This window comes from Odontomachus brunneus, unplaced genomic scaffold (genome assembly GCF_010583005.1).
Source record: "Odontomachus brunneus isolate Ranch 3 - 2012 unplaced genomic scaffold, Obru_v1 Obru_scaffold_255, whole genome shotgun sequence".
NCBI classification, from domain to species: domain Eukaryota; kingdom Metazoa; phylum Arthropoda; class Insecta; order Hymenoptera; family Formicidae; genus Odontomachus; species Odontomachus brunneus.
This window is the reverse complement of record NW_022639705.1, coordinates 197375-203781: the sequence shown is the minus strand read 5'-3', so window position 1 is coordinate 203781 and position 6407 is coordinate 197375.

Here is a 6407-nt window from a genome sequence, read left to right as displayed (position 1 = left end):
TTTCATATATATTTATTATTTTAATTGAATATTTATTTATATTTTTCTACTCAGCATATTACAATTAAATATGCTTATAATATGATTCATTATTGCGGTAAATGGAACCAAAATCCAAAAAGCAAGTTTTTGTTAACTCTCCGTAGTCACTCTGGATTAAAATAACCCAAACTTAAACTTTGGAGTTAGATGTTTGTTCTAGGCTTAGAAATAACATAGAATCGCTATCTATGGGAAGTTTGAAGTATCCTTCGCAAGTATAGATTGAAGAGAGATATATTTATCATATCCTATGTTTTGTTGGAGTCTGTCCTAAATAAACCGCAGAAAATCTATTATAATCAATAGTATATTAGCATCATACACAATAGTGTATTAGTTACAAATTGTAGCATTTTATACATTACAGTGTAGTGTATAAAATGCTACAATATGTAAAATAATTTAGACTGACATATGTAACGTTAAGTGTTAATATAAGAAAAATAATTATTGTTTTATTTTGTTTTTACTACGGCTAATAAAATGATGCTATAATTTTAAGCATATTAATATATGTTAATTATTAAAATTAATTGATTATTTATTTGTATTTTCCTTAATATTGCAAGACGTTAGAGGACTTTTATGTTGACTCAATCTGTCTTACGTTCCCACAAAATTGCGGAGGAGAGTATGAGACACCTTGTATAACAGTTATATAACATTTTAGTAACAAGTTATATTTTTGTTATACAATTGCAATATCGTTTGAGTAAGAAATTACAACTAATGTACATGTTCCATATAATGAACATGTTATATTGCACACTATATTCCGTTACATTACGACGATGTAACTGTTATATTATTGTGTTTGCTGGAACAGTTCTCATAAAAGAAATTAGATCTTTGGTTTATCAAAAACTTCTTCTAAGAAAATTTATCATTTGTATAATTGTTTAATTTTTTTTTAACTCTTTTGTTAGTCAAAGAAATCTATTATAGGTGCAGTTAAAATTAGTATTCTTTTAAGAGTATTTAAGGTCGCTGATTATAAATCTTATAAATATAAATATAAAGTTAAAATAGCAAAATTCAAAATAACAGATCTAATATGGCGTATGTAAAAAGAGAAATTTAATCAAATTTACATGTTAATTGCTTATATAAGATTTCCGAGAACCCTGATCTAAAGTTATTACAAAACTCAGTGAGAGAAGTTAAGTATTACGTCGAAATTATTAAATTTGTAAACCTAGATAGACAGAGCATGCTAAACATGCTAACTAAACTAGCATGCAGATCATCAAATAGATAATTGGCGTTATTATTCCATAGCACAACGTTTTTAAAATACTCTTGTTTTACGAAATACCTATTTATTACAACATAATTGTAATTAAAGTACTCGGTTTATATTTCTATAATAATTTTTGATTAATTGCATTTTCTTTCCGGCAAAGTAAGCAGCATATTTCATGATATCACTTTCAATAAACATCGAGCTGCTATCAAGCTCGGTGTGTCGCGGCTTCGCTTCACGGTAGTGTCGCGAAGCCAAGTGCAAGCGCGAAGCATTGGCGGCCTATTGTGTATAATTACGCGACAACTTTAATTGAATGTAGGCTAGATTTTCGTTTAACGTCTATAACGGTTAAATTGACAAAGTTCTGGAGGGATTTAATCGATTCCTTTGGCTTACATTATATCATAAAACAGCCTTTATTTTTGCTCTATGTGCTCCAAAAGCTGAGCTATCTTAGCTCAAAGTCTGAAATCGTTTTATCGAATTTACGCGTGAGAAACGTCTCCTCACCACAGAAATCTCCATTAACATATCTTCTCCGTTAGATGGCGAGATGGCGAGAGTGTTACGATTACTGATTTACCGACTTCTAGCTGTCATCGCGGCAAAGTCGAGTCAGTTCGTGCGTATAAGAATGGGGTTATAACGAGGTTATATTTTTAATGTATAATAGTTTTAAAAGTCGCAAAGTGTGTTTGCCATGATAATTTTGAAGAAAAACTATGGAATTAACAAGGATAATATCAGATAAGTATCGGCGAATGTATAAAAATAAAAATATATAACGATGTAAAACTTGAATACCTTGTGTCGTTCTTACTTTTTATAAATTAAATAATAAGAAGATAAAAGAGGAAGGAAAAGAAAAGGAGAAGAAAAGAAAGAGAGAAAGGAGAGAATGTACGATAAGAAATGAAGAAGAAACAGAAAAGTGAAGATAAATGATAAGATGATAAAAAACCACAAGAAAGCGAGATGGAAAGACAAGATAAATATATGAGTAAGAGAATGAATAAATAAAAGGATAAATAATAAATCTATCCATTCCTAATTGTACCTTTTTCTTTTATTTTCAGTACTCATACAGCACATGATATAATTTCTCAATATTATTTTCAAAGAAATCTGTGCTCAGACTGACGTCGGAAAGCAGAAAACTTCAGAAACACTTAATGAATTTATTGTGCTAATTGGGAAACAGGAACAAACACAGTGTATTAGTAACGCTACATCATATACAGGGTGTCTCACATTCTCCTCCGGGCATTTTGTGAGGACGTAGAACAGGTTGAGGTGAACATAAAAGTCATTTTGCGCAATAATTATCGAGATATTAATTGTAGAAAACTTGCAAATCCCTTATAGAAATATCATACTAAGAATCATTGATAATTACTTATTATGCAGTATTTTTAATACTGAAAATAAGTAATTATCAATGATTCTTAGTATGATATTTCTATAAGTGATGATCATGCAGAATATGGTAAATGAATTATAGTAGCCACAACTACCGTCATGTACTTATACTTTAGGTCAAATTGAACAAAAAAGTCCTCTACCATTTTCCAAATAATCACATTGACTTTTAATTATTAATTAAAGAAGATTATTGCACGATTTTGCATGATAATGCACTCATCTTCTTTAATTAATAATTAAAAATCTATATGATTATTTGCAAAATGGTAGAGGACTTTTTTGTTCAAATAAAAGGACTTTCTTCATAAAATTGTAACTAGGGATGAAAAGGATATCATTATCATGGAAAAGTATCATTAAATTTTTTGAATCAAAACCACCATCTTTAACTAATACAGGATTCGCCAGTATTAGTAAGATGGCTAAAATGTGTGAAAAATAATGAAACTATTTAGAAATTTAACATGTTTTTCGTTCTTTGTAAAAAACATCAAAATCATGCTAAGAAAATACTGAACTTATTTGTATACTTAATAATTTGTCTAACTTAGTACCTATCGTAGCAATGCCTTGCAATTTCTACGTAGGTATATTCAAATTAATGTTTGTCAGGAAACTTACTTTTACTCTTTTTTATTTATTATTTCAAACATATGTGGATCAATCTAAGCACGCATAACAAAATCTATCCGAATACACTGAAATTAAACACACATGTTTGGTTGTTTGGATATGCTTGGGAATTTCCTTCGTGCCGTACTGTAAATCTGCATATAATAGCCTGCCCCCGACACGTAACTATACTTGGCTATCAAGAAATGGATTAAAACCTTTTATGCTACTGTTATTGTCAATTAATTTTTTGTTTCGCAGGTCTTCTAACTCTTTTGCAAATGCATCCCGTTGCATCATACTGATTAGTGATTTCTTTGAATTTTCCAACTCAGCCGTAGTTAACAGATGTGATGCTTCTACTTCGCTTCTCTTTAGGCATAACCTAACGAATCGTATGCATATAGCTACAACTCGAACTAACTTCATGAATGAAGAAAACCTTCCGATTAAACCCTCTGTTTAAGATCCATTGCATAAATAAGATGTTAAAACTGTAGACTTATCTCAAATTTCCTGGATATCCTATTCTTTTGCTGATGCATGATCCTCAGGTGCTTGAATTTCCTCTGGTCTAATCCTGTAAATTCTCGCAACCAGGTAGATTGCCACCAAAGCTTGTCACCAAAGCTGTGATCTTAATAGTTCTCTTGCAGAACAACTTCGAGAAACTAAATCTGCAGGATTTTTCCTTGAAGTTACGTGATTCCAATCTTCTATCGATGATAACTCTTGTATCTCTCCCACTCGATGTTCTATAAACTGGCTATAAACACTGGCCTTTTCTGTATGGTTTTGAGCCAATGTAACACTATAGAAGAATCTGTCCAATAATACACCTTATTGATATTAATCTCCAACAATGAAGTAACATTATTCATCAGTTGGCTTAGCAATTGCGCTCCACATAATTTTAATCTGGGAATTGATACCGCTCTAATTGATGCCAGACTTAGCGCATAATAAATGAATCTGAACTGCTTCCTGTCGATAACGAGTGCGTAGATAAATGCAGGTACCATAAGCAAATTCATTAACGTCGTAAAACCCGTGAAGTTGGATTTCCATTTCTGGATTGAAGTCAAGGACTCTACGTGATATCTTAAAATCCTTCAATCCTGACAAACCTGCAACATAATTGGGTGTATATCAGTTGGACACGGGGCAATTGGACACAGTCCAATCACAAGTCGCTGTTCCAAGGAATCCTACAAATGTCTCTAATCACACGGTGCTGTGATTGGCTGTGTCCAAGTGCACCGCTCCCAACATAATTAGTCCACTCGACGAGTGTATCGCCAGACAATGGCTCATCCCAATTAGTTGACATTTTCTACAATCTTTGCATCATCACCTCAGCCGTGACTAAAACTGGCGCTAGCAGACCTAATGGATCAACTATTTTCGCAATGGTAGACAGGATTGATCTCTTGGTGTGTATTGCTTGTGAGCTGATATTGATTGAATACTGAAACATATACTCATTGTAATTCCACTTGACTCCTAATGTGTGAGAGATGTTATCCTTATTCAGTTCAGTTGAGTTATGGTCAGTCGACTTCGATGTAGAAATACTGTTTAATAAAACTTTATTGTTGGAAGCCCACTGGCGTAGCTCAAATCCTCCTAGACTTAACAAAGATGTTATTTGTTGACAGATAAGCAGTGCTTCCTGTAATGAATGTGCACCTGAAATAAGGTCGTCCATGTAAAAATCTCGACGTACTATCGTAGATGCCTTCGGAAATTGATTTTCTGCCAAAGAAGCCAATTCGTATAGTACTCTAGCCAGAAATGATGTTGGAGCTAAACCATATGTTACTGTTTGCAATTCGTAAGTTTTAATAGGCTCTTCCGGGTTGTTTCGCTATACAATGCGTTGTAGCTTTGTCTGATTCGTGTTTAAGAGTATTTGTCTGTACATCTTAGTTATATCCGCTACTATCGCATACTTGAAACTTCTGAATCGAATCAGAATGGAAAGTCTTGTTGTATTACAGTTGTTGTATCCCACCATCAATGCGTCATTCAAAGAAACACCGCTGGTAGTTTTTGCCGAAGCGTCAAATACTACCCTTAACTTCGTAGTTAAACTAGCTTCCTTAATTACGCAATGGTGTGGTAAATAATATTGTGGCTGCACCTCCACGATTGGCTTATCCTCTTGAATTTCTCATATGTGTTGCAATTGTAAATATTCCTGCATAAATTGAATATAATCCTCCTTTAGTTGTTTATCACGTGCGAACTTCCTTTCCAGATTCATGAGTCTTTGAATAGCAATATCCTTTGATTCACCAAGCTTCTGAATTATCTTTAATAGGCAATGACAAAATGAATTTTCCTTGTTCGTTACGTGTGTAAGTTTGGCGAAAGTGTTCTTCACATCAACGTTCCTGCGGCGAACGAGTAACTAGGCGCTTGCTATTTTCAATACGCCAAAATCTAGCGATACTATTGTTTAACTGCTCATTAGTAACTAGGTTACAAATCGGGGAGCGGTGCACTTGGACACGGTGCATTTGGACACAGCCAATCACAGCACCGTGTGATTAGAGACATTTGTACGATCCCTTGGAACAGCGACTTGTGATTGGACTGTGTCCAATTGCCCCGTGTCCAACTGATATATACCCTACAGATCGTGCTGGTATTACCTTTAGCGCTCTTAACTCTAATTTCATCGGTAACAATCCACCCAAGCTTTGTCTCTTGCTAAGTTGGTTCATTTTTGGATATTTTAACTTTACCCGAACACATGAGATCGAAAAATATTTCAGCACCTAATAACAGCTCGATTTGTGCCAATTCACCAAATTGAGGATCAGCTAATTGTATGCCTTTTGGCATTTGTAAACTCTGAACATTGACTCGATATGCTGGTATTGCTTGAATGATTTGATTAACGACTAAGCAACTTAATCTTGCTTTAAATGTATTAAATCTCGATGCTAATTGCACTTCAACCTGCTGTAAAGCTTGAGTCGATGTATTGCCCAGACCGCATATCGAGACATTTGTCGGATATGGTTTTAAACCTAACTTTCGTACGCATTCAAAGGTAATGAAACAAGATTGCGAACCG